We start from the raw sequence: 23,116 nt of genomic DNA, 5'->3' as shown, positions 1-23,116 counted from the left end.
ACAAACACCATAAGCAAGTGGAGAATGTATAAAGAGAGAGGAGGGAGGTTAGACTTCGTATCTAGGACTTCTTGGGAAGGGATACACGAATTCATGACCTTGGGGTTGTTTATATAGGTGTAGAGATAGGGTTTCAGTCATTATCCTTATCTAGTTGATTATCCATTAATCAACCGATAAGATAATCCTTGAATCCTTATCATACTCGAATTCTAAGGCTTTCCAACCTTAAATTCGTCCACCATACTTATAAGATAATCCTTACCTTATTTTGTAACTATCACATAATTACAAATCAGCCCCTCTAGTTTAATTAATTACATTTGATCACAAAACTAATTCTTAATTAATTATCGACCAATATTAATTAAACAAATATGATTTCTCCTTTAATATATTATTCTTATAACATATTAACAAATCATAATAACCTCTCTTTCTATTTATTTCTCCAATCAAGTTGCTTTGGTGAAGGCAACCCAAAAGGACCATGCACCATCGGGTCAAGTACATACCAAAATAGTTATGGACTTAGACATTAATCCAACAATGATAGCACACGAAATACTATCCATGTTTATTGCTTTTATATGTTACAAGACGCAGAACCTTCTTTGTTTTGGTACACGGGGCGTGGGACCCATGTGACCGATCGGCTCCGTTCCAAAAATACGAAAACCATGAACCATGAACCGGAGGGCACCCGAGCATAGAAATAGCAAGAAAGAAAGGAAAAAAAACCAAAAAACCGCACGTAAAATGTGAAAAAAAAACGCAAACGAACAAACTAAAAAGGTGGTGCAACACGAGGACTTCCCAGGGGGTCACCAATCCTAGTACTACTCTCGCCCAAGCACGCTTAACTGCGGAGTTTTGATGGGATCCGGTGCATTAGTGCTGGTATGATCGCACCCGAAATACTATCCATGTTTATTGCTTTTATGTGTTACCAGACGCAGAACCTCCTTTGTTTTGGTACGCGGGGCGTGGGATCCACGTGACCGATCGGCTCCGTTCCAAAAATACGAAAACCATCAACCATAAACCGGAAGGCACCCGAGCAAAGAAATAGCCAGAAAGAAAGGAAAAAAAAACCAAAAAACCGCACGTAAAATGTAAAAAAAAATGCAAACGGACAACGAAAAATAGGGTGCAACACGAGCACTTCCCAGGGGGTCACCCATCCTTGTATTACTCTCACCCAACCACGCTTAACTGCGAAGTTCTGATGGGATTCGGTGCATTAGTGATGGTATGATTGATGGGTTTTGGGCATAAGACATCCTATGTGCTCATACAAACCCTAAAGCTTGGATCTAGGTTTCTCTATTGTACATACTTTGAATCCAAGACTTTGAACCCTAATACTAGCATATGGAAATCAGAATTCACATGTAAATAGGCTTAAGAACATACCTTGATTGTTATATAGCAATAACAATCCAATTCCTCCTTGAATTGACCTTGGAAAGCAGAGAGTCACAAGTGTCACTCCTCTAATGGCTTACAAACACCATAAGCAAGTGGAGAATGTATAAAGAGAGAGGAGGGAGGTTAGAATTCGTATCTAGGACTTCTTGGGAAGGGATACACGAATTCATGACCTTGGGGTTGTTTATATAGGTGTAGAGATAGGGTTTCAGTCATTATCCTTATCTAGTTGATTATCCATTAAGCAACCAATAAGATAATCCTTGAATCCTTATCATACTCGAATTCTAAGGCTTTCCAACCTTAAATTCGTCCACCATACTTATAAGATAATCCTTACCTTATTTTGTAACTATCACATAATTACAAAATGCCCCTCTAGTTTAATTAATTACATTTGATCACAAAACTAATTCTTAATTAATTATCGACCAATATTAATTAAACAAATATGATTTCTCCTTTAATATATTATTCTTATAACATATTAACAAATCATAATAACCTCTCTTTCTATTTATTTCTCCAATCAAGTTGCTTTGGTGAAGGCAACCCAAAAGGACCATGCACCATCATGTCAAGTACATACCAAAATAGTTATGGACTTAGACACTAATCCAACAGTCTCCCACTTGGATAAGTCTAACAGCTATTCCGCATATGACTTCGGATCCTGATCTGCAATCGTAGCTTTCCAAAGCCGCTGTTAACTCTGATCATATCAAATACGCGTGTCCTTAGATAAGGGATCATATATTCCTCCATTCTAGATATCATATGAGATATGATTTCTAATCATTCTCTTTGTACTACTTCTCGATTTCTGATTTATGACGACTGACTAATTGAACAAATCAAATTAGCCCTAGCCCGGCCGAGCATTTACGTTTGTCATCATTTAAACCATCGAGGGGCCCAAAGATATCGCTTTTATCCTACTTTTGATAAAAGGAACGGATAAACTTTGATACAATGCTTGCTTGTACTCACGCACCGAATCACACACAACAATATGTTTTATAACACCAAGTTACTGGTGCGTTTACATATTATCAATGTGTAACCGATTTGCAAGATACAACTCACACATCTCGGTTTCAAGAATATAAGATGTTATCGTCTCACCAATCACTCGTGATACAATCCATGGAGTGATCCAAGTGAGCGTGGGTCTAATCCAATGCTCAAATCACATTCATAAGCACTCATGAACGTTGTAGCAAACATTTGCTTATGTCTAATACTTTTCTAGACATTCCACACACCAATTCACGACAGTCTTCATTCATATCTACTTCCAACATATGAACGACTGTGGCCCGTTTGAATAATTCGATTATTCTTAATAAACTCAATTATTCTGGAAGTCAAAACATGCAAATGTGAAACACAAGAATAATACTAATCCCATATGGCCTCAAACCTTTGAGTATAAATAAAACACCTTTTATTTATCACCATATTGATTACTCATTATTTGTCGTTTCGGGTAATCAACTTCTTACTTGAATTCCAACACTTGTCTCATGCTCCTAGCATGCACACAATGTTTACCTATGGTTCTTACTTTGTGAAATAGATCACATTGAACACATTTCCAATCCTTCTCATTTCACAACTCCAAATCCGTTTTTCATAAGTGCAAGAATATCAAATTCTTGCTACTTATAGAATATGCTAGATTCTAACATTCTATGCAACTATCCTTTCGTAATGTCACTGCACCAAAGTCACAAAGACTATTGCCAATGATATTACAAAGTCTTCTATTGGAGATTGTTACAAGACAATTCCATAGATGTGATGTCTCTCACTCAAAGTACTTTCTTTGAACATCCTTTTGCATAGAAGTTTCTAATCTAGTCATAGATTTCTCAATATTCAATTCCCAATATGGACACACTTCCATATGTTCCATATGACAACTCATTCTTAATAGAATCTTATCTATTCATAATGATGTCGATATGGTCCATCCAATATGGAAACATTTCCATATTTTCCAATACTATACTTCCAACTACTCACAAGCGACCAATCCTCGTCGAACTTGGATTGTCCTTTGATAGTTGTTTAATTATTTTAGTCAAAACCAATTCTAGTCCCTTTTCCCTCTAAATGCGCTCGACATTTGGAAAATTTTAGAATGGTCAAACATTAAAGCATTTGCAATCGATCCTATACCCGAAGCGTATGGGACACGACGCATAATGTTTTATTTGCTATGTTCTCAAAATTCGAATTGTGAAGAGGGATGCCGTAATCATAATCGAAATTTTAAGAACACACTTTGTACCTTTGACTAAATTTTATTAACATTTCTCAACCTAAACTTTTAGATTTGAAATGAAGCATAATATTCTCTCCCTTAATTATAGCAAAACAACTCTTCAACTATTGCGACTTTGCAAAGTATGACTCTTGTTTTCTATAATTAATATTGCTAACCTTGCAATACTTTCCTTTATAATCATACAATCATAACTTTTATGCTCCCACTATCTTGATGATTATTATAAAACATAACACTTATGCTCCCACTAGCTTCGACATGTATTCATAAACATCTTAACTTTCAGAAAACAATGCTTATTGAATTTCTTAAGTTCATGTTTCTAATACTTAGTGCTTCGATAATCTTTTATCAAGGATTCTTTATACACCTTTGCCTTCGATAGTTCATATGTGTGTCTAAACAATTAAGACTAATTGCCAAACCTCACAATTCAAATTATGGAAAGGGATGCCGTAACCATAATTGAATTCGAGAATGCAATTTTACAATCACTATCTTCTTAAAATCTTTCTTAGTGAAAGCATTTCCTCACAATCATTTTCATGAAGGAGGAAATCTTATGACACTTAGATTTTAAACGGTGTAAATGTTCCTATACATGTGAATTTGTCAAAACCAACGTTTACGACAAATTCAAACTCATATGGATCGAACTTTCTTAATCTTGATTTCTTGCCTCATGGTAGCACAGCTGCCCACCACGTCTTCCAAGTAGTTAAGCATCTCACCCTTTCTTATCAATGTACCTTTCATTGATTAAGGTGCCTTGCCTTTTATGCATTCAAGATGAGAACTCATAGAACTCATATGCATAATTAACTCAATTGGAACAGCACACAATCAAAATAATGTCAATACGATAGGTTGTCAACCTCAACTCGTGTGCTAGTGATGATTGGTAAGGTTTATTTGATTTGTTCTTGAAACTATTCAAGACCATTAAGACTCCCACTGACTCCTTGACATATACGATTCTTTTGTCAATAACCATTTCATGACAAACAAATATTCAAGAGTTAGTGTAGCTTTTATCAAAACACTTCATAAATTGGTACTAGTTGGCCTTTGTCTTATTCAAGACATCACAACTTCCTACATTTGATGAATGTTATAAACCTTTAATACTTTTCACTCATTGTCACAATCTTAACTTTAAGACTTGTTATTGGAACGAAGTATGATTGACTTATTGATTTAACCATTTCTTCAATTCTTGATTCCTCTTCTTAGACATACAATTGTACTAAGACTTACTTAGAGGATCAACTGAGATATGGTTCTTAATCACTAAGACATATCATAAAGCATAAAAGCTACTCTCCCTTCTTCTTAGAATGGAGAAACTTTTATCTTTCTGCCTACTTGATTCTTCTTATTCGTTCTGCTATTGATCTAAACCCTTTAATCAATTCAGAATTACACTTAATCTTGTAAGTATAATCATATTTACTAAACCTTTAGTAAATCATGACGAATATCTTTGTTACTCTTATGGTGGACTTGATCAACACGCAACTTTGTGTGCTCGATCTCTTAGTCCTTCACTTGACACTTTGTCAACGAATCAGTCTAATTTCCAAATACGAAATTTCTCATTCATCGTGCATCCACGTTGCATGATTCCAAGTTTCTGTCCAATTGAAACTTTGGGCGATGAGAAACTCTCCCTATTTGGTAAATTCTTGACATTTCCATAAATAACATAACTAAGAATCATATCTATTCGTTGTAGAAATATTCGAACATCAATTTTCATAACGATTTCATTGTAAGGAAATAAACAAATAAATAAATAAGTCAAACAAAATTTATTTTATTTATAAAAGCAGCGGAAAAAATTTGTCCTTACAATGCAAAATCCATTGAAAACTATGTACAAAAGAAAATTTCTAACAACTTTATCATAACTTTCTAAGCTCAAAATCTAATCTTCAAGTCCATGCGATCGAGATCCATCTCTTGTGATTAGATTCATCTTGCTCTCTTATCAAGCTTCCTTTCTTTTCACCGACCCTACAAAACACTCAAATGTAATCTTATTACATCATGTATTAAGAATCAATGAATAGGAACTTAATGGAGTTAGATAGTGGATTTTTACCTAAAGCGCAGTCATACCTTTGACTCTCCCATCTCTTAGATCTCTTAGGTAATTAGGGAAACTTCGTCTCCAATGCCCCTTCTCTTGGCAATAAAGGCAAATTGACTCTTTTGGAATAACACATGGAACTACTTCAGACATCGCCTTTCTCTTATGATCAAACTTTTCGATCATTGCATGTCTTTCATTGCCATTGTCTATATCCATAGAGGTCTTGAAGGCAGATTCACCAATCAACTTTGCTTTTCTATTGCGCCAAACCATTGCTGATTCGGCAGCAATAAGCATATCGGTGAGATCTATAAGGGTCACGTTGTGGTTCGTCATATATTACTCTCTTACGAACTCACTCTATGAGTTGGGAAGTGACTGAAGAACCCAATCAACAGCCAACGGATCCCATCATTCTTAGTCTATCAATGCGCGACTTCATCCCTAGGACGTGTGCACACACTGACTTTCCTTTTTTATGTTTACTTGCCAAAAGGGCTTCAGTGATATTGAACCTTTCAATTTTACAATCTTGTGGGTTAGGGAGAATAATTGGAGGAGGAGGAGGAAGTGAAGCATGATTTCTTGATCCTCGATCGAATCGTGGAATATCATCTTCATGTGGAATGCTTGTTCCACGGGATTTGGGAATACCATAGTTGTCGAACTTTGACATCTACAAAACGGGAGAAAACGAATTCAAGTTAGTTGATTGATTGAGTCCTTGGTAAATCACCCAAATGAAATTCCAAGGCTAGGACCCAACACAATATTCTACAACTCGGGAAAGGGATGCCGTAACCCAAATTGCAGAACATTTGAAGGTAAGTGAATGACGATTCACTAATTTCCACCATGAAAAACGAAAATTATTTTTAAGTTTTAAATCTATGAAAACTCCTAGATCCTTTGAGATTCATTGAACTTTCAATGGCATGTTTAAATCTCGATATGCCCCTCTTGTTTGTGACTGGGATGCCGAGGATCACAAAGCGGGTGTGAATAACCATGCAAACTTACATGGTGCCCTCACATGTTACAGTCGCCTATTCGATGTGCCGGTAAACCACACACGCTCCACCGAACTATGACAAACATTGAGTCACCCTTTGCTACCTTTGCTTAGACCCATTTAGTGTGCCGGTTAACCACACACGCTCCACTAACGTCTTCGCAAGGGCACAAAGTGTAATTTCATGGAATTGCATCAATTCACTTTTGCCTAAGTAACTAAGATTGGGAATTATATGAAAACATTTAGTTACTTTTATACTTCATTATACTTATAAAGGAAGGTTTCGTCCTATCCTACCCGTTCGGCTAACGACCATCCACTAGTCAAGAGTGCGGTGGGTAAGAGTGGATACCCATTTAATCGCCATTTTATAGGCAATTTCCTTAAACACCCCTTATAGACCAGCTTCGTGAATGAGGCCTACTAACGGTAAGACTGACTTTTACTCATACATATATATAATGTTAGACTTTTAATGTTATATATAGTATAGGGTGTATTTTACACTTTTAAAATATTAGGTGGTTCAATTTAACAATTATACTTTTAATTTACTTAAATTGTAAACCTAAACTTTTATGGATTTATTAAACCTCTTTAATTAAACACCTTAATTAGTTAATAAAACCATAAGGGTGTGATTTGAACTTTTTCAAAACTATACTTGAGTTTTAGAATTTAACATTCCTAATTAAACTTTTAATCAACTTTTAAATTCCAAAACTTGAGGGCAAGTTTTGAAACATTTCAACACATTAGGGATTAGAATTTAAATATGCATCAAAATTAAACTATTTAATCAAAATTTAAATTCCAAAACTTGAGGGCAAGTTTTGAAACCTTTTTCAAAACATTAGGGTTTCAACTATTTAAATTTCAAAACAACAAAACTTTTGGGTTCAAATTTAAACTATAAAACCTAAAGGGGTAAATTGAAACTATTTCACAAGATAATTCAAATCTAAATTACAAATAATCAATTTTATCTAATAAAACAAGTGATTATCTAAATTTTGACAATTATCTTCTATTTAGGTAAGGATAATCACATAATAATGAAAAAATTCGGATTTTATCACAAAACAAGTTTATGGTAATTATCCAAAACCAAAACAGGAAGAAAATCGCGAAAACGAGCTGTTAGACACTTTGACTCGTCGAGTCTGGGCTTGGACTCAGCGAGTTCACCAAGTGACTCGGTGAGTCAAACCTTCAAAACTAAAAAAAAATCGATTTTCAGTGTTTATTTCGATCAAATATGCATCAATACAATAGAAACCAATCATGGCTCTGATACCACTGATGGGTTTTGGGCATAAGACATCCTATGTGCTCATACAAACCCTAAAGCTTGGATCTAGGTTTCTCTATTGTACATACTTTGAATCCAAGACTTTGAACCCTAATATTAGCATATGGAAATCAGAACTCACATGTAAATAGGCTTAAGAACATACCTTGATTGTTATATAGCAATAACAATCCAATTCCTCCTTGAATTGACCTTGGAAAGCAGAGAGTCACAAGTGTCACTCCTCTAATGGCTTACAAACACCATAAGCAAGTGGAGAATGTATAAAGAGAGAGGAGGGAGGTTAGACTTCGTATCTAGGACTTCTTGGGAAGGGATACACGAATTCATGACCTTGGGGTTGTTTATATAGGTGTAGAGATAGGGTTTCAGTCATTATCCTTATCTAGTTGATTATCCATTAAGCAACCGATAAGATAATCCTTGAATCCTTATCATACTCGAATTCTAAGGCTTTCCAACCTTAAATTCGTCCACCATACTTATAAGATAATCCTTACCTTATTTTGTAACTATCACATAATTACAAATCAGCCCCTCTAGTTTAATTAATTACATTTGATCACAAAACTAATTCTTAATTAATTATCGACCAATATTAATTAAACAAATATGATTTCTCCTTTAATATATTATTCTTATAACATATTAACAAATCATAAGAACCTCTCTTTCTATTTATTTCTCCAATCAAGTTGCTTTGGTGAAGGCAACCCAAAAGGACCATGCACCATCGGGTCAAGTACATACCAAAATAGTTATGGACTTAGACACTAATCCAACAATGATAGCACACGAAATACTATCCATGTTTATTGCTTTTATGTGTTACAAGACGCAGAACCTTCTTTGTTTTGGTACACGGGGCGTGGGACCCATGTGACCGATCGGCTCCGTTCCAAAAATACGAAAACCATGAACCATGAACCGGAGGGCACCCGAGCATAGAAATAGCAAGAAAGAAAGGAAAAAAAACCAAAAAACCGCACGTAAAATGTAAGAAAAAAACGCAAACGGACAAACTAAAAAGGGGGTGCAACACGAGGACTTCCCAGGGGGTCACCAATCCTAGTACTACTCTCGCCCAAGCACGCTTAACTGCGGAGTTCTGATGGGATCCGGTGCATTAGTGCTGGTATGATCGCACCCGAAATACTATCCATGTTTATTGCTTTTATGTGTTACCAGACGTAGAACCTCCTTTGTTTTGGTACGCGGGGCGTGGGATCCACGTGACCGATCGGCTCCGTTCCAAAAATACGAAAACCATCAACCATAAACCGGAAGGCACACGAGCATAGAAATAGCCAGAAAGAAAGGAAAAAAACCAAAAAACATGTAAATTGTAAAAAAAAATGCAAACGGACAACAAAAAAGAGGGTGCAACACGAAGACTTCCCAGGGGGTCACCAATCCAAGTACTACTCTCGCCCAAGCATGCTTAACTGCGGAGTTCTGATGGGATCCGGTGCATTAGTGTTGTTATGATCACACCCAAAATAATATCCATGTTTATTGCTTTTATGTGTTACAAGACGCATAATCTCCTTTGTTTTTGTACGCGGGGCGTGGGATCCACGTGACCGATCGGCTCCGTTTCAAAAATACGAAAACCATCAACCATAAACCGGAAGGCACCCGAGCATAGAAATAGCCAGAAAGAAAGGAAAACAAACCCAAAAACCGCACGTAAAATGTTAACAAAAATGCAAACGGACAACGAAAAAGAGGGTGCAACACGAGCACTTCCCAGAGGGTCACCCATCCTTGTACTACTCTAGCCCAAGCACGCTTAACTGCGAAGTTCTGATGGGATTCGGTGCATTAGTGCTGTTATGATAGCACACGAAATACTATCCATGTTTATTGCTTTTATGTGTTACAAGATGCAGAGCCTACTTTGTTTTGGTACGCGGGGCGTGGGACCCAAGTGACCGATCGGCTCCGTTCCAAAAATACGAAAACCATGAACCATGAACCGGAGGGAACCCGAGCATAGAAATAGCAAGAAAGAAAGGAAAAAAAACCTAAAAACCGCACGTAAAATGGAAAAAAAAAACGCAAACGGACAACGAAAAAGGGGGTGCAACACGAGGACTTCCCAGGGGGTCACCCATCCTAGTACTACTCTCGCCCAAGCACGCTTAACTGCGGAGTTCTGATGGGATCCGGTGCATTAGTGCTGTTATGATCATACCCAAAATAATATCCATGTTTATTGCTTTTATGTGTTACAAGATGCAGAATCGCCTTTGTTTTTGTACGCGGGGAGTGGGATCCACGTGACCGATCGGCTCCGTTCCAAAAATACGAAAACCATCAACCATAAACCGGAAGGCACCCGAGCATAGAAATAGCCAGAAAGAAAGGAAAAAAACAAAAAAACAGCACGTAAAATGTAAAAAAAAATGCAAACGCACAACAAAAAAGAGGGTGCAACACGAGCACTTCCCAGGGTGTCACCCATCCTTGTACTACTCTTGCCCAAGCATGCTTAACTGCGGAGTTCTGATGGGATTCGTTGCATTAGTGCTGGTATGATCGCACACGAAATACTATCCATGTTTATTGCTTTTATGTGTTACAAGACGCAGAACCTTGTTTGTTATGGTACGCGGGGCGTGGGACCCATGTGACCGATCGGCTCCGTTCCAAAAATACGAAAACCATGGACCATGAACCGGAGGGCACCCGAGCATAGAAATAGCAAGAAAGAAAGGAAAAAAACCAAAAAACCGCACGTAAAATGTAAAAAAAAAAACGCAAACGGACAAACTAAAAAGGGGGTGCAACACGAGGACTTCCCAGGGGGTCACCAATCCTAGTACTACTCTCGCCCAAGCACGCTTAACTGCGGAGTTCTGATGGGATCCGGTGCATTAGTGCTGGTATGATCGCACCCGAAATACTATCCATGTTTATTGCTTTTATGTGTTACCAGACGCAGAACCTCCTTTGTTTTGGTACGCGGGGCGTGGGATCCACGTGACCGATCGGCTCCGTTCCAAAAATACGAAAACCATCAACCATAAACCGGAAGGCACACGAGCATAGAAATAGCCAGAAAGAAAGGAAAAAAACCCAGAAAACAACATGTAAATTGTAAAAAAAAATGCAAACGGACAACAAAAAAGAGGGTGCAACACGAAGACTTCCCAGGGGTCACCAATCCAAGTACTACTCTCGCCCAAGCACGCTTAACTGCGGAGTTCTGATGGGATCCAGTGCATTAGTGCTGTTATGATCACACCCAAAATAATATACATGTTTATTGCTTTTATGTGTTACAAGACGCATAATCTCCTTTGTTTTTGTATGCGGGGCGTGGGATCCACGTGACCGATCGGCTCCGTTTCAAAAATACGAAAACCATCAACCATAAACCGGAAGGCACCCGAGCATAGAAATAGCCAGAAAGAAAGGAAAACAAACCAAAAAACCGCACGTAAAATGTTAAAAAAAATGCAAACGGACAACGAAAAAGAGGGTGCAACACGAGCACTTCCCAGAGGGTCACCCATCCTTGTAATACTCTCGCCCAAGCACGCTTTACTGCGAAGTTCTGATGGGATTCGGTGCATTAGTGCTGGTATGATAGCACACGAAATACTATCCATGTTTATTGCTTTTATGTGTTACAAGACGCAGAGCCTACTTTGTTTTGGTACGCGGGGCGTGGTACCCAAGTGACCGATCGGCTCCGTTCCAAAAATACGAAAACCATGAACCATGAACCGGAGGGAACCCGAGCATAGAAATAGCAAGAAAGAAAGGAAAAAAAACCTAAAAACCGCACGTAAAATGGAAAAAAAACGCAAACGGATAACGAAAAAGGGGGCGCAACACGAGGACTTCCCAGGGGGTCACCCATCCTAGTACTACTCTCCCCCAAGCACGCTTACCTGTGGAGTTCTGATGGGATCCTGTGCATTAGTGCTGTTATGATCACACCCAAAATAATATCCATGTTTATTGCTTTTATATGTTACAAGATGCAGAATCTCCTTTGTTTTTGTACGCGGGGCGTGGGATCCACGTGACCGATCGGCTCCGTTCCAAAAATACGAAAACCATCAACCATAAACCGGAAGTCACCCGAGCATAGAAATAGCCAGAAAGAAAGGAAAAAAAACAAAAAAACAGCACGTAAAATGTAAAAAAAAATGCAAACGCACAACGAAAAAGAAGGTGCAACACGAGCACTTCCCAGGGTGTCACCCATCCTTGTACTACTCTTGCCCAAGCATGCTTAACTGCGGAGTTCTGATGGGATTCGGTGCATTAGTGCTGGTATGATCGCACACGAAATACTATCCATGTTTATTGCTTTTATGTGTTACAAGACGCAGAACCTTCTTTGTTATGGTACGCGGGGCGTGGGACCTATGTGACCGATCGGCTCCGTTCCAACAATACGAAAACCATGAACCATGAACCGGAGGGCACCCGAGCATAGAAATAGCAAGAAAGAAAGGAAAAAAAACCAAAAAACCGCACGTAAAATGTAAGAAAAAAACGCAAACGGACAAACTAAAAAGGGGGTGCAACACGAGGACTTCCCAGGGGGTCACCAATCCTAGTACTACTCTCGCCCAAGCACGCTTAACTGCGGAGTTCTGATGGGATCCGGTGCATTAGTGCTGGTATGATCGCACCCGAAATACTATCCATGTTTATTGCTTTTATGTGTTACCAGACGTAGAACCTCCTTTGTTTTGGTACGCGGGGCGTGGGATCCACGTGACCGATCGGCTCCGTTCCAAAAATACGAAAACCATCAACCATAAACCGGAAGGCACACGAGCATAGAAATAGCCAGAAAGAAAGGAAAAAAACCAAAAAACATTTAAATTGTAAAAAAAATGCAAACGGACAACAAAAAAGAGGGTGCAACACGAAGACTTCCCAGGGGGTCACCAATCCAAGTACTACTCTCGCCCAAGCACGCTTAACTGCGGAGTTCTGATGGGATCCGGTGCATTAGTGTTGTTATGATCACACCCAAAATAATATCCATGTTTATTGCTTTTATGTGTTACAAGACGCATAATCTCCTTTGTTTTTGTACGCGGGGTGTGGGATCCACGTGACCGATCGGCTCCGTTTCAAAAATACGAAAACCATCAACCATAAACCGGAAGGCACCCGAGCATAGAAATAGCCAGAAAGAAAGGAAAACAAACCCAAAAACCGCACGTAAAATGTTAACAAAAATGCAAACGGACAACGAAAAAGAGGGTGCAACACGAGCACTTCCCAGAGGGTCACCCATCCTTGTACTACTCTAGCCCAAGCACGCTTAACTGCGAAGTTCTGATGGGATTCGGTGCATTAGTGCTGTTATGATAGCACACGAAATACTATCCATGTTTATTGCTTTTATGTGTTACAAGATGCAGAGCCTACTTTGTTTTGGTACGCGGGGCGTGGGACCCAAGTGACCGATCGGCTCCGTTCCAAAAATACGAAAACCATGAACCATGAACCGGAGGGAACCCGAGCATAGAAATAGCAAGAAAGAAAGGAAAAAAAACCTAAAAACCGCACGTAAAATGGAAAAAAAAAAAACGCAAACGGACAACGAAAAAGGGGGTGCAACACGAGGACTTCCCAGGGGGTCACCCATCCTAGTACTACTCTCGCCCAAGCACGCTTAACTGCGGAGTTCTGATGGGATCCGGTGCATTAGTGCTGTTATGATCATACCCAAAATAATATCCATGTTTATTGCTTTTATGTGTTACAAGATGCAGAATCGCCTTTGTTTTTGTACGCGGGGAGTGGGATCCACGTGACCGATCGGCTCCGTTCCAAAAATACGAAAACCATCAACCATAAACCGGAAGGCACCCGAGCATAGAAATAGCCAGAAAGAAAGGAAAAAAACAAAAAAACAGCACGTAAAATGTAAAAAAAAATGCAAACGCACAACAAAAAAGAGGGTGCAACACGAGCACTTCCCAGGGTGTCACCCATCCTTGTACTACTCTTGCCCAAGCATGCTTAACTGCGGAGTTCTGATGGGATTCGGTGCATTACTGCTGGTATGATCGCACACGAAATACTATCCATGTTTATTGCTTTTATGTGTTACAAGACGCAGAACCTTGTTTGTTATGGTACGCGGGGCGTGGGACCCATGTGACCGATCGGCTCCGTTCCAAAAATACGAAAACCATGGACCATGAACCGGAGGGCACCCGAGCATAGAAATAGCAAGAAAGAAAGGAAAAAAACCAAAAAACCGCACGTAAAATGTAAAAAAAAAACGCAAACGGACAAACTAAAAAGGGGGTGCAACACGAGGACTTCCCAGGGGGTCACCAATCCTCGTACTACTCTCGCCCAAGCACGCTTAACTGCGGAGTTCTGATGGGATCCGGTGCATTAGTGCTGGTATGATCGCACCCGAAATACTATCCATGTTTATTGCTTTTATGTGTTACCAGACGCAGAACCTCCTTTGTTTTGGTACGCGGGGCGTGGGATCCACGTGACCGATCGGCTCCGTTCCAAAAATACGAAAACCATCAACCATAAACCGGAAGGCACACGAGCATAGAAATAGCCAGAAAGAAAGGAAAAAAACCCAGAAAACAACATGTAAATTGTAAAAAAAAATGCAAACGGACAACAAAAAAGAGGGTGCAACACGAAGACTTCCCAGGGGTCACCAATCCAAGTACTACTCTCGCCCAAGCACGCTTAACTGCGGAGTTCTGATGGGATCCAGTGCATTAGTGCTGTTATGATCACACCCAAAATAATATACATGTTTATTGCTTTTATGTGTTACAAGACGCATAATCTCCTTTGTTTTTGTATGCGGGGCGTGGGATCCACGTGACCGATCGGCTCCGTTTCAAAAATACGAAAACCATCAACCATAAACCGGAAGGCACCCGACCATAGAAATAGCCAGAAAGAAAGCAAAACAAACCAAAAAACCGCACGTAAAATGTTAAAAAAAATGCAAACGGACAACGAAAAAGAGGGTGCAACACGAGCACTTCCCAGAGGGTCACCCATCCTTGTAATACTCTCGCCCAAGCACGCTTTACTGCGAAGTTCTGATGGGATTCGGTGCATTAGTGCTGGTATGATAGCACACGAAATACTATCCATGTTTATTGCTTTTATGTGTTACAAGACGCAGAGCCTACTTTGTTTTGGTACGCGGGGCGTAGTACCCAAGTGACCGATCGGCTCCGTTCCAAAAATACGAAAACCATGAACCATGAACCGGAGGGAACCCGAGCATAGAAATAGCAAGAAAGAAAGGAAAAAAAACCTAAAAACCGCACGTAAAATGGAAAAAAAACGCAAACGGATAACGAAAAAGGGGGCGCAACACGAGGACTTCCCAGGGGGTCACCCATCCTAGTACTACTCTCGCCCAAGCACGCTTACCTGTGGAGTTCTGATGGGATCCTGTGCATTAGTGCTGTTATGATCACACCCAAAATAATATCCATGTTTATTGCTTTTATATGTTACAAGATGCAGAATCTCCTTTGTTTTTGTACGCGGGGCGTGGGATCCACGTGACCGATCGGCTCCGTTCCAAAAATACGAAAACCATCAACCATAAACCGGAAGTCACCCGAGCATAGAAATAGCCAGAAAGAAAGGAAAAAAAACAAAAAAACAGCACGTAAAATGTAAAAAAAAATGCAAACGCACAACGAAAAAGAGGGTGCAACACGAGCACTTCCCAGGGTGTCACCCATCCTTGTACTACTCTTGCCCAAGCATGCTTAACTGCGGAGTTCTGATGGGATTCGGTGCATTAGTGCTGGTATGATCGCACACGAAATACTATCCATGTTTATTGCTTTTATGTGTTACAAGACGCAGAACCTTCTTTGTTATGGTACGCGGGGCGTGGGACCTATGTGACCGATCGGCTCCGTTCCAACAATACGAAAACCATGAACCATGAACCGGAGGGCACCCGAGCATAGAAATAGCAAGAAAGAAAGGAAAAAAACCAAAAAACCGCACGTAAAATGTAAAAAAAAAAACGCAAACGGACAAACTAAAAAGGGGGTGCAACACGAGGACTTCCTAGGGGGTCACCAATCCTAGTACTACTCTCGCCCAAGCACGCTTAACTTCGGAGTTCTGATGGGATCCGATGCATTAGTGCTGGTATGATCGCACCCGAAATACTATCCATGTTTATTGCTTTTATGTGTTACCAGACGCAGAACCTCCTTTGTTTTGGTACGCGGTGCGTGGGATCCACGTGACCGGTCGGCTTCGTTCCAAAAATACGAAAACCATCAACCATAAACCGGAAGGCACACGAGCATAGAAATAGCCAGAAAGAGTGGAAAAAAACCAAAAAACAACATGTAAAATGTAAAAAAAAAAAATGAAAACGGACAACGAAAAAAAGGGTGCAACACGAGGACTTCCCAGGGGGGTCACCAATCCAAGTACCACTCTCGCCCAAGCACGCTTAACTGCGTAGTTCTGATGGGATCCGGTGCATTAGTGCTGTTATGATCACACCCAAAATAATATCCATGTTTATTGCTTTTATGTGTTACAAGACGCATAATCTCCTTTGTATTTGTACGCGGGGCGTGGGATCCACGTGACCGATCGGCTTCGTTCCAAAAATACGAAAACCATCAACCATAAACCGGAAGGCACCCGAGCGTAGAAATAGCCAGAAAGAAAGGAAAAAAAACCAAAAAACCGCAAGTAAAATGTTAAAAAAAATGCAAACGGACAACGAAAAAGAGGGTGCAACACGAGCACTTCCCAGGGGGTCACCCATCCTTGTAATACTCTCGCCCAACCACGCTTAACTGCGAAGTTCTGATGGGATTCGGTGCATTAGTGATGGTATGATAGCACACGAAATACTATCCATGTTTATTGCTTTTATGTGTTACAAGACGCAGAGCCTACTTTGTTTTGGTACGCGGGGCGTGGGACCCAAGTGACCGATCGGCTCCGTTCCAAAAATACGAAAACCATGAACCATGAACCGGAGGGAACCTGAGCATAGAAATAGCAAGAAAGAAAGGAAAAAAAACCTAAAAACCGCACGTAAAATGGAAAAAAAAAAACGCAAACGGACAACGAAAAAGGGGGCGCAACACGAGGACTTCCCAGGGGGTCACCCATCCTAGTACTAATCTCGCCCAAGCACGCTTAACTGCGGAGTTCTGATAGGATCTGCTGCATTAGTGCTGTTATGATCACACCCAAAATAATATCCACGTTTATTGCTTTTATGTGTTACAAGACGCATAATCTCCTTTGTTTTTGTACGCGGGGCGTGGGATCCACGTGACGGATCAGCTCCGTTCCAAAAATACGAAAACCATCAACCATAAACCGGAAGGCACACGAGCATAGAAACAGCCAGAAAGAAAGGAAAAAAACCAAAAAACAGCATCTAAAATGTAAAAAAAAATGCAAACGGACAACGAAAAAGAAGGTGCAACACGAGCACTTCCCAAGGGGTCACCCATCCTTGTACTACTGTCGCCCAAGCACGCTTAACTGCGGAGTTCTGATGGGATTCGGTGCATTAGTGCTGGTATGATCGCACACGAAATACTATCCATGTTTATTGCATTTATGTGTTACAAGACGCAGAACATCCTTTGTTTTGGTACGCTGGGCGTGGGACCCACGTGACCGATCGGCTCCGTTACAAAAATACGAAAACCATCAACCATAAACCAGAGGGCACCCGAGCATAGAAATAGCAAGAAAGAAAGGGAAAAAAAAAACAAAAAACCGCACGTAAAATGTAAAAAAAAAAAAAAAACAAAAAAAAAAAAAAAAAAAAAAAAACGCAAACGGACAAACTAAAAAGGGGGGGGTGCAACACGAGGACTTCCCAGGGGGTCACCAATCCTAGTACTACTCTCGCCCAAGCACGCTTAACTGCGGAATTCTGATGGGATCCGGTGCATTAGTGCTGGTATGATCGCACCCGAAATACTATCCATGTTCATTGCTTTTATGTGTTACCAGACGCATCACTTCCTTTGTTTTGGTACGCGGGGCGTGGGACCTACGTGACTGATCGGCTCAGTTCCAAAAATACGAAAACCATCAACCATGAACCGGAGGGCACCCGAGCATAGAAATAGCAAGAAAGAAAGGAAACCAAACCAAAAAACCGCATGTAAAATGTAAAAAAAAAACCGCAAACGGACAACGAAAAAGGGGGGTGCAAAACGAGGACTTCCCAAGGGGTCACCCATCCTAGTACTACTCTCGTACAAGCACGCTTAACTGCGGAGTTCTGATGGGTTCCGGTGCATTAGTGTTGTTATGATCACACCCAAAATAATATCCATGTTTATTGCTTTTATGTGTTACAAGATGCAGAATCTCCTTTGTTTTTATACGCGGGGCGTGGTATCCACGTGACCGATCGGCTCCGTTCCAAAAATACGAAAACCATCAACGATAAACCGGAAGGCACCCGAGCATAGAAATAGCCAGAAAGAAAGGAAAAAAACCAAAAAACCGCACGTAAAATGTTAAAAAAATGCAAACGGACATCGAAAAAGAGGGTGCAACACGAGCACTTCCAAGGGGGTCACCCATCCTTGTACTACTCTCGCCCAAGCTCGCTTAACTGCGATGTTCTGATGGGATTCGGTGCATTAGTGCTGGTATGATCGCACACGAAATAGTATCTATGTTTATTGCTTTTATGTGTTACAAAATGCAGAACCTTCTTTGTTTTGGTACGCGGGGCGTGGGACCCATGTGACCGATCGACTCAGTTCCAAAAATACGAAAACCATGAACCATGAACCGGAGGGCACCCGTGCATAGAAATAGCAAGAAAGAAAGGAAAAAAAACAAAAAACCGCACATAAAATGTAAAAAAAAGAAAAACACAAACGGACAAACTAAAAAGGGGGGTGCAACACGAGGACTTCCCAGGGGGTCACCAATCCTAGTACTACTCTCGCCCAAGCACGCTTAATTTCGGAGTTCTGATGGGATCCGGTGCATTAGTGCTGGTATGATAGCACACGAAATAGTATCCCTGTTTATTGTTTTTATGTGTTACAAGACGCAGAACCTACTTTGTTTTGGTATGCGGGGCGTGGGACCCATGTGACCGATCGGCTCCGTTCCAAAAATACGAAAACCATGAACCATGAACCGGAGGGCACCCGAGCATAGAAATAGCAAGAAAGAAAGGATAAAAAACCAAAAAACCGCACGTAAAATGTAAAAAAAAATGCAAACGGACAACGAAAAAGATGGTGCAACACGAGCACATCCCAAGGGGTCACCCATCCTTGTACTACTCTCGCCCAAGCACACTTAACTGCGGAGTTCTGATGGGATTCGGTGCATTAGTGCTGGTATGATAGCTCAAGAAACACTATCCATGTTTATTGCTTTTATGTGTTACAAGACGCAGAGCCTACTTTGTTTTGGTACGCGGGGCGTGGGACCCATGTGACCGATCGGCTCCGTTCCAAAAATACGAAAACCATGAACCGGAGGGAACCCGAGCATAGAAATAGCAAGAAAGAAAGGAAAAAAAAACCTAAAAACCGCACGTAAAATGGAAAAAAAAACGCAAACGGACAACGAAAAAGGGGGCGCAACACGAGGACTTCCCAGGGGGTCACCCATCCTAGTACTAATCTCGCCCAAGCACGCTTAACTGCGGAGTTCTGATAGGATCCGGTGCATTAGTGCTGTTATGATCACACCCAAAATAATATCCACGTTTATTGCTTTTATGTGTTACAAGACGCATAATCTCCTTTGTTTTTGTACGCGGGGCGTGGGATCCACGTGACGGATCAGCTCCGTTCCAAAAATACGAAAACCATCAACCATAAACCGGAAGGCACACGAGCATAGAAACAGCCAGAAAGAAAGGAAAAAAACCAAAAAACAGCATGTAAAATGTAAAAAAAAAATGCAAACGGACAACGAAAAAGAAGGTGCAACACGAGCACTTCCCAAGGGGTCACCCATCCTTGTACTACTCTCGCCCAAACGCGCTTAACTGCGGAGTTCTGATGGGATCCGGTGCATTAGTCCTGGTATGATCGCCCACGAAATACTATCCATGTTTATTGCATTTATGTGTTACAAGACGCAGAACATCCTTTGTTTTGGTACGCTGGGCGTGGGACCCACGTGACCGATCGGCTCCGTTACAAAAATACGAAAACCATCAACCATAAACCAGAGGGCACCCGAGCATAGAAATAGCAAGAAAGAAAGGGAAAGAAAAAACAAAAAACCGCACGTAAAATGTAAAAAAAAAAAAAAAAAAAAAAAAACGCAAACGGACAAACTAAAAAGGGGGGTGCAACACGAGGACTTCCCAGGGGGTCACCAATCCTAGTACTACTCTCGCCCAAGCACGCTTAACTGCGGAATTCTAATGGGATCCGGTGCATTAGTGCTGATATGATCGCACCCGAAATACTATCCATGTTCATTGCTTTTATGTGTTACCAGACGCACAACTTCCTTTGTTTTGGTACGCGGGGCGTGGGACCTACGTGACTGATCGGCTCAGTTCCAAAAATACGAAAACCATCAACCATGAACCGGAGGGCACCCGAGCATAGAAGCAGCAACAAAGAAAGGAAAACAAACCAAAAAACCGCATGTAAAATGTAAAACAAAAACGCAAACGGACAACGAAAAAGGGGGGGGTGCAAAACGAGGACTTCCCAAGGGGTCACCCATCCTAGTACTACTCTCGTACAAGCACGCTTAACTGCGGAGTTCTGATGGGTTCCGGTGCATTAGTGTTGTTATGATCACACCCAAAATAATATCCATGTTTATTGCTTTTATGTGTTACAAGATGCAGAATCTCCTTTGTTTTTATACGCGGGGCGTGGGATCCACGTGACCGATCGGCTCCGTTCCAAAAATACGAAAACCATCAACGATAAACCGGAAGGCACCCGAGCATAGAAATAGCCAGAAAGAAAGGAAAAAAACCAAAAAACCGCACGTAAAATGTTAAAAAAAATGCAAACGGACATCGAAAAAGAGGGTGCAACACGAGCACTTCCAAGGGGGTCACCCATCCTTGTACTACTCTCGCCCAAGCTCGCTTAACTGCGATGTTCTGATGGGATTCGGTGCATTAGTGCTGGTATGATCGCACACGAAATAGTATCTATGTTTATTGCTTTTATGTGTTACAAAATGCAGAACCTTCTTTGTTTTGGTACGCGGGGCGTGGGACCCATGTGACCGATCGACTCAGTTCCAAAAATACGAAAACCATGAACCATGAACCGGAGGGCACCCGAGCATAGAAATAACAAGAAAGAAAGGAAAAAAAACAAAAACCCGCACGTAAAATGTAAAAAAAAAAACGCAAACGGACAAACTAAAAAGGGGGGTGCAACACGAGGACTTCCCAGGGGGTCACCAATCCTAGTACTACTCTCGCCCAAGCACGCTTAACTGCGGAATTCTAATGGGATCCGGTGCATTAGTGCTGGTATGATCGCACCCGAAATACTATCCATGTTCATTGCTTTTATGTGTTACCAGACGCAGAACTTCCTTTGTTTTGGTACGCGGGGCGTGGGACCTACGTGACTGATCGGCTCAGTTCCAAAAATACGAAAACCATCAACCATGAACCGGAGGGCACCCGAGCATAGAAATAGCAACAAAGAAAGGAAAACAAACCAAAAAACCGCATGTAAAATGTAAAAAAAAAAAAACGCAAACGGACAACGAAAAAGGGGGGTGCAAAACGAGGACTTCCCAAGGGGTCACCCATCCTAGTACTACTCTCGTACAAGCACGCTTAACTGCGGAGTTCTGATGGGTGCCGGTGCATTAGTGTTGTTATGATCACACCCAAAATAATATCCATGTTTATTGCTTTTATGTGTTACAAGATGCAGAATCTCCTTTGTTTTTATACGCGGGGCGTGGGATCCACGTGACCGATCGGCTCCGTTCCAAAAATACGAAAACCATCAACGATAAACCGGAAGGCACCCGAGCATAGAAATAGCCAGAAAGAAAGGAAAAAAACCAAAAAACCGCACGTAAAATGTTAAAAAAAATGCAAACGGACATCGAAAAAGAGGGTGCAACACGAGCACTTCCAAGGGGGTCACCCATCCTTGTACTACTCTCGCCCAAGCTCGCTTAACTGCGATGTTCTGATGGGATTCGGTGCATTAGTGCTGGTATGATCGCACACGAAATAGTATCTATGTTTATTGCTTTTATGTGTTACAAAATGCAGAACCTTCTTTGTTTTGGTACGCGGGGCGTGGGACCCATGTGACCGATCGACTCAGTTCCAAAAATACGAAAACCATGAACCATGAACCGGAGGGCACCCGAGCATAGAAATAGCAAGAAAGAAAGGAAAAAAAACAAAAACCCGCACGTAAAATGTAAAAAAAAAAACGCAAACGGACAAACTAAAAAGGGGGGTGCAACACGAGGACTTCCCAGGGGGTCACCAATCCTAGTACTACTCTCGCCCAAGCACACTTAACTGCAGAGTTCTGATGGGATTCGGTGCATTAGTGCTGGTGTGATAGCACACGAAAAACTATCCATGTTTATTGTTTTTATGTGTTACAAGACGCAGAACCTACTTTGTTTTGGTATGCGGGGCGTGGGACCCAAGTGACCGATCGGCTCCGTTCCAAAAATACGAAAACCATGAACCATGAACCGGAGGGAACCCGAGCATAGAAATAGCAAGAAAGAAAGGAAAAAAAACCTAAAAACCGCACGTAAAATGGAAAAAAAAAACGCAAACGGACAACGAAAAAGGGGGCGCAACACGAGGACTTCCCAGGGGGTCACCCATCCTAGTACTAATCTCGCCCAAGCACGCTTAACTGCGGAGTTCTGATAGGATCCGGTGCATTAGTGCTGTTATGATCACACCCAAAATAATATCCACGTTTATTGCTTTTATGTGTTACAAGAAGCATAATCTCCTTTGTT

The 23,116-nt window shown here is 41.0% G+C and overlaps 36 non-coding genes and 6 pseudogenes across 36 annotated transcripts; all 42 read right to left on the bottom strand.

Moving 5' to 3' along the window:
• Positions 1-795: 795 nt before the first annotated feature.
• LOC145074067 (5S ribosomal RNA) lies at positions 796-914 on the bottom strand. The gene has a single exon (XR_013691684.1). It is a non-coding gene; the product is annotated as a 5S ribosomal RNA (ribosomal RNA).
• Positions 915-1,153: 239 nt separating this feature from the next.
• Positions 1,154-1,261, bottom strand: LOC145080428 (5S ribosomal RNA; annotated as a pseudogene).
• Positions 1,262-9,176: 7,915 nt separating this feature from the next.
• On the bottom strand, positions 9,177-9,295 carry LOC145084893 (5S ribosomal RNA). The gene has a single exon (XR_013699317.1). It is a non-coding gene; the product is annotated as a 5S ribosomal RNA (ribosomal RNA).
• A 228-nt stretch (positions 9,296-9,523) lies between these two features.
• Positions 9,524-9,642, bottom strand: LOC145079350 (5S ribosomal RNA). Its single transcript, XR_013694870.1, has one exon. It is a non-coding gene; the product is annotated as a 5S ribosomal RNA (ribosomal RNA).
• Positions 9,643-9,874: 232 nt separating this feature from the next.
• On the bottom strand, positions 9,875-9,993 carry LOC145079287 (5S ribosomal RNA). Its single transcript, XR_013694809.1, has one exon. It is a non-coding gene; the product is annotated as a 5S ribosomal RNA (ribosomal RNA).
• Positions 9,994-10,226: 233 nt separating this feature from the next.
• On the bottom strand, positions 10,227-10,345 carry LOC145085699 (5S ribosomal RNA). The gene has a single exon (XR_013700090.1). It is a non-coding gene; the product is annotated as a 5S ribosomal RNA (ribosomal RNA).
• Positions 10,346-10,576: 231 nt separating this feature from the next.
• On the bottom strand, positions 10,577-10,695 carry LOC145080137 (5S ribosomal RNA; annotated as a pseudogene).
• Positions 10,696-10,929: 234 nt separating this feature from the next.
• On the bottom strand, positions 10,930-11,048 carry LOC145084892 (5S ribosomal RNA). Its single transcript, XR_013699316.1, has one exon. It is a non-coding gene; the product is annotated as a 5S ribosomal RNA (ribosomal RNA).
• A 232-nt stretch (positions 11,049-11,280) lies between these two features.
• LOC145079022 (5S ribosomal RNA) lies at positions 11,281-11,398 on the bottom strand. The gene has a single exon (XR_013694550.1). It is a non-coding gene; the product is annotated as a 5S ribosomal RNA (ribosomal RNA).
• A 232-nt stretch (positions 11,399-11,630) lies between these two features.
• On the bottom strand, positions 11,631-11,749 carry LOC145078922 (5S ribosomal RNA). Its single transcript, XR_013694452.1, has one exon. It is a non-coding gene; the product is annotated as a 5S ribosomal RNA (ribosomal RNA).
• A 231-nt stretch (positions 11,750-11,980) lies between these two features.
• LOC145079062 (5S ribosomal RNA) lies at positions 11,981-12,099 on the bottom strand. Its single transcript, XR_013694588.1, has one exon. It is a non-coding gene; the product is annotated as a 5S ribosomal RNA (ribosomal RNA).
• Positions 12,100-12,331: 232 nt separating this feature from the next.
• On the bottom strand, positions 12,332-12,450 carry LOC145079960 (5S ribosomal RNA; annotated as a pseudogene).
• A 234-nt stretch (positions 12,451-12,684) lies between these two features.
• On the bottom strand, positions 12,685-12,803 carry LOC145084891 (5S ribosomal RNA). Its single transcript, XR_013699315.1, has one exon. It is a non-coding gene; the product is annotated as a 5S ribosomal RNA (ribosomal RNA).
• Positions 12,804-13,030: 227 nt separating this feature from the next.
• On the bottom strand, positions 13,031-13,149 carry LOC145078905 (5S ribosomal RNA). The gene has a single exon (XR_013694433.1). It is a non-coding gene; the product is annotated as a 5S ribosomal RNA (ribosomal RNA).
• Positions 13,150-13,381: 232 nt separating this feature from the next.
• Positions 13,382-13,500, bottom strand: LOC145079286 (5S ribosomal RNA). Its single transcript, XR_013694808.1, has one exon. It is a non-coding gene; the product is annotated as a 5S ribosomal RNA (ribosomal RNA).
• A 235-nt stretch (positions 13,501-13,735) lies between these two features.
• Positions 13,736-13,854, bottom strand: LOC145085698 (5S ribosomal RNA). The gene has a single exon (XR_013700089.1). It is a non-coding gene; the product is annotated as a 5S ribosomal RNA (ribosomal RNA).
• A 231-nt stretch (positions 13,855-14,085) lies between these two features.
• LOC145079579 (5S ribosomal RNA) lies at positions 14,086-14,204 on the bottom strand (annotated as a pseudogene).
• A 233-nt stretch (positions 14,205-14,437) lies between these two features.
• On the bottom strand, positions 14,438-14,556 carry LOC145085416 (5S ribosomal RNA). The gene has a single exon (XR_013699815.1). It is a non-coding gene; the product is annotated as a 5S ribosomal RNA (ribosomal RNA).
• A 232-nt stretch (positions 14,557-14,788) lies between these two features.
• Positions 14,789-14,906, bottom strand: LOC145079021 (5S ribosomal RNA). The gene has a single exon (XR_013694549.1). It is a non-coding gene; the product is annotated as a 5S ribosomal RNA (ribosomal RNA).
• A 232-nt stretch (positions 14,907-15,138) lies between these two features.
• Positions 15,139-15,257, bottom strand: LOC145078921 (5S ribosomal RNA). The gene has a single exon (XR_013694451.1). It is a non-coding gene; the product is annotated as a 5S ribosomal RNA (ribosomal RNA).
• A 231-nt stretch (positions 15,258-15,488) lies between these two features.
• Positions 15,489-15,607, bottom strand: LOC145075877 (5S ribosomal RNA). The gene has a single exon (XR_013692538.1). It is a non-coding gene; the product is annotated as a 5S ribosomal RNA (ribosomal RNA).
• Positions 15,608-15,839: 232 nt separating this feature from the next.
• LOC145079516 (5S ribosomal RNA) lies at positions 15,840-15,958 on the bottom strand. The gene has a single exon (XR_013695027.1). It is a non-coding gene; the product is annotated as a 5S ribosomal RNA (ribosomal RNA).
• Positions 15,959-16,192: 234 nt separating this feature from the next.
• LOC145085429 (5S ribosomal RNA) lies at positions 16,193-16,311 on the bottom strand. The gene has a single exon (XR_013699827.1). It is a non-coding gene; the product is annotated as a 5S ribosomal RNA (ribosomal RNA).
• A 234-nt stretch (positions 16,312-16,545) lies between these two features.
• LOC145079630 (5S ribosomal RNA) lies at positions 16,546-16,665 on the bottom strand (annotated as a pseudogene).
• Positions 16,666-16,897: 232 nt separating this feature from the next.
• Positions 16,898-17,016, bottom strand: LOC145078904 (5S ribosomal RNA). Its single transcript, XR_013694432.1, has one exon. It is a non-coding gene; the product is annotated as a 5S ribosomal RNA (ribosomal RNA).
• Positions 17,017-17,250: 234 nt separating this feature from the next.
• Positions 17,251-17,369, bottom strand: LOC145078846 (5S ribosomal RNA). The gene has a single exon (XR_013694376.1). It is a non-coding gene; the product is annotated as a 5S ribosomal RNA (ribosomal RNA).
• Positions 17,370-17,600: 231 nt separating this feature from the next.
• Positions 17,601-17,719, bottom strand: LOC145079001 (5S ribosomal RNA). Its single transcript, XR_013694530.1, has one exon. It is a non-coding gene; the product is annotated as a 5S ribosomal RNA (ribosomal RNA).
• Positions 17,720-17,990: 271 nt separating this feature from the next.
• LOC145085384 (5S ribosomal RNA) lies at positions 17,991-18,109 on the bottom strand. The gene has a single exon (XR_013699784.1). It is a non-coding gene; the product is annotated as a 5S ribosomal RNA (ribosomal RNA).
• Positions 18,110-18,344: 235 nt separating this feature from the next.
• Positions 18,345-18,463, bottom strand: LOC145076157 (5S ribosomal RNA). Its single transcript, XR_013692615.1, has one exon. It is a non-coding gene; the product is annotated as a 5S ribosomal RNA (ribosomal RNA).
• Positions 18,464-18,693: 230 nt separating this feature from the next.
• LOC145079052 (5S ribosomal RNA) lies at positions 18,694-18,812 on the bottom strand. Its single transcript, XR_013694579.1, has one exon. It is a non-coding gene; the product is annotated as a 5S ribosomal RNA (ribosomal RNA).
• A 238-nt stretch (positions 18,813-19,050) lies between these two features.
• LOC145073624 (5S ribosomal RNA) lies at positions 19,051-19,169 on the bottom strand. Its single transcript, XR_013691464.1, has one exon. It is a non-coding gene; the product is annotated as a 5S ribosomal RNA (ribosomal RNA).
• A 232-nt stretch (positions 19,170-19,401) lies between these two features.
• LOC145079545 (5S ribosomal RNA) lies at positions 19,402-19,520 on the bottom strand (annotated as a pseudogene).
• Positions 19,521-19,746: 226 nt separating this feature from the next.
• LOC145073380 (5S ribosomal RNA) lies at positions 19,747-19,865 on the bottom strand. Its single transcript, XR_013691335.1, has one exon. It is a non-coding gene; the product is annotated as a 5S ribosomal RNA (ribosomal RNA).
• A 232-nt stretch (positions 19,866-20,097) lies between these two features.
• Positions 20,098-20,216, bottom strand: LOC145079239 (5S ribosomal RNA). Its single transcript, XR_013694758.1, has one exon. It is a non-coding gene; the product is annotated as a 5S ribosomal RNA (ribosomal RNA).
• Positions 20,217-20,468: 252 nt separating this feature from the next.
• On the bottom strand, positions 20,469-20,587 carry LOC145073166 (5S ribosomal RNA). Its single transcript, XR_013691266.1, has one exon. It is a non-coding gene; the product is annotated as a 5S ribosomal RNA (ribosomal RNA).
• Positions 20,588-20,823: 236 nt separating this feature from the next.
• On the bottom strand, positions 20,824-20,942 carry LOC145076150 (5S ribosomal RNA). Its single transcript, XR_013692612.1, has one exon. It is a non-coding gene; the product is annotated as a 5S ribosomal RNA (ribosomal RNA).
• Positions 20,943-21,173: 231 nt separating this feature from the next.
• LOC145079051 (5S ribosomal RNA) lies at positions 21,174-21,292 on the bottom strand. The gene has a single exon (XR_013694578.1). It is a non-coding gene; the product is annotated as a 5S ribosomal RNA (ribosomal RNA).
• Positions 21,293-21,527: 235 nt separating this feature from the next.
• On the bottom strand, positions 21,528-21,646 carry LOC145085463 (5S ribosomal RNA). Its single transcript, XR_013699861.1, has one exon. It is a non-coding gene; the product is annotated as a 5S ribosomal RNA (ribosomal RNA).
• A 237-nt stretch (positions 21,647-21,883) lies between these two features.
• On the bottom strand, positions 21,884-22,002 carry LOC145078969 (5S ribosomal RNA). Its single transcript, XR_013694499.1, has one exon. It is a non-coding gene; the product is annotated as a 5S ribosomal RNA (ribosomal RNA).
• A 231-nt stretch (positions 22,003-22,233) lies between these two features.
• LOC145079049 (5S ribosomal RNA) lies at positions 22,234-22,352 on the bottom strand. Its single transcript, XR_013694577.1, has one exon. It is a non-coding gene; the product is annotated as a 5S ribosomal RNA (ribosomal RNA).
• A 235-nt stretch (positions 22,353-22,587) lies between these two features.
• On the bottom strand, positions 22,588-22,706 carry LOC145079095 (5S ribosomal RNA). The gene has a single exon (XR_013694620.1). It is a non-coding gene; the product is annotated as a 5S ribosomal RNA (ribosomal RNA).
• Positions 22,707-22,939: 233 nt separating this feature from the next.
• LOC145073373 (5S ribosomal RNA) lies at positions 22,940-23,058 on the bottom strand. The gene has a single exon (XR_013691334.1). It is a non-coding gene; the product is annotated as a 5S ribosomal RNA (ribosomal RNA).
• Between the last annotated feature and the right edge of the window lie 58 nt (positions 23,059-23,116).

Source organism: Lactuca serriola, chromosome 1 (assembly GCF_051521515.1).
Source record: "Lactuca serriola cultivar US96UC23 chromosome 1, Lser_US96UC23_V15, whole genome shotgun sequence".
In the NCBI taxonomy this organism is placed as follows: domain Eukaryota; kingdom Viridiplantae; phylum Streptophyta; class Magnoliopsida; order Asterales; family Asteraceae; genus Lactuca; species Lactuca serriola.
The sequence above is the reverse complement of the archived record's forward strand: the minus strand, read 5'-3'. Positions and strand labels throughout refer to the sequence as shown.